The following is a 468-nucleotide window of genomic DNA, read 5'->3' on the forward strand; positions in this document are numbered from 1 at the left end:
GATTCTTCTCCTCTTCTGTTTTCATATCACTCTCAGTTCGAGCTGATCTTTATAAAAGACCTTCTGAATTCATATTTCTGTTTCTGGATAAAGTGGGCGTCGCTTCTTCTGCAACAATTAAAGTTAAAACATCGTTACTTCATAACCTGTTGGAAGAACTTCTGTCTGCAGGAGAGTGTGTGTCTGTGTGTGTGTGTGTGTGTGTGTGCTCGTCGATATTATCACATGCATTTAGTTATTGATCAATGGTGTTGTATCATGAATATGGATCTGCTCACTTTGACCCTGAGTCTCCGTCTGCTTCCGTCTTCAGGTTTGGTTAGGATTAAGTTTTTAGAGATTTACACAGGTGGCAGCTGTTGTTAAGGTGAGAGTGAGTCCATAGAAAATGTATGTGTGTGTGTACGTGTGTGTGTGTGTGTGTGCTGCAGATTAGATGCAGGGCTGCAGCCTGTAGTCCCTCCCCCC

The sequence above is a fragment of the Limanda limanda genome, chromosome 3 (assembly GCF_963576545.1).
Source record: "Limanda limanda chromosome 3, fLimLim1.1, whole genome shotgun sequence".
Classification (NCBI taxonomy): domain Eukaryota; kingdom Metazoa; phylum Chordata; class Actinopteri; order Pleuronectiformes; family Pleuronectidae; genus Limanda; species Limanda limanda.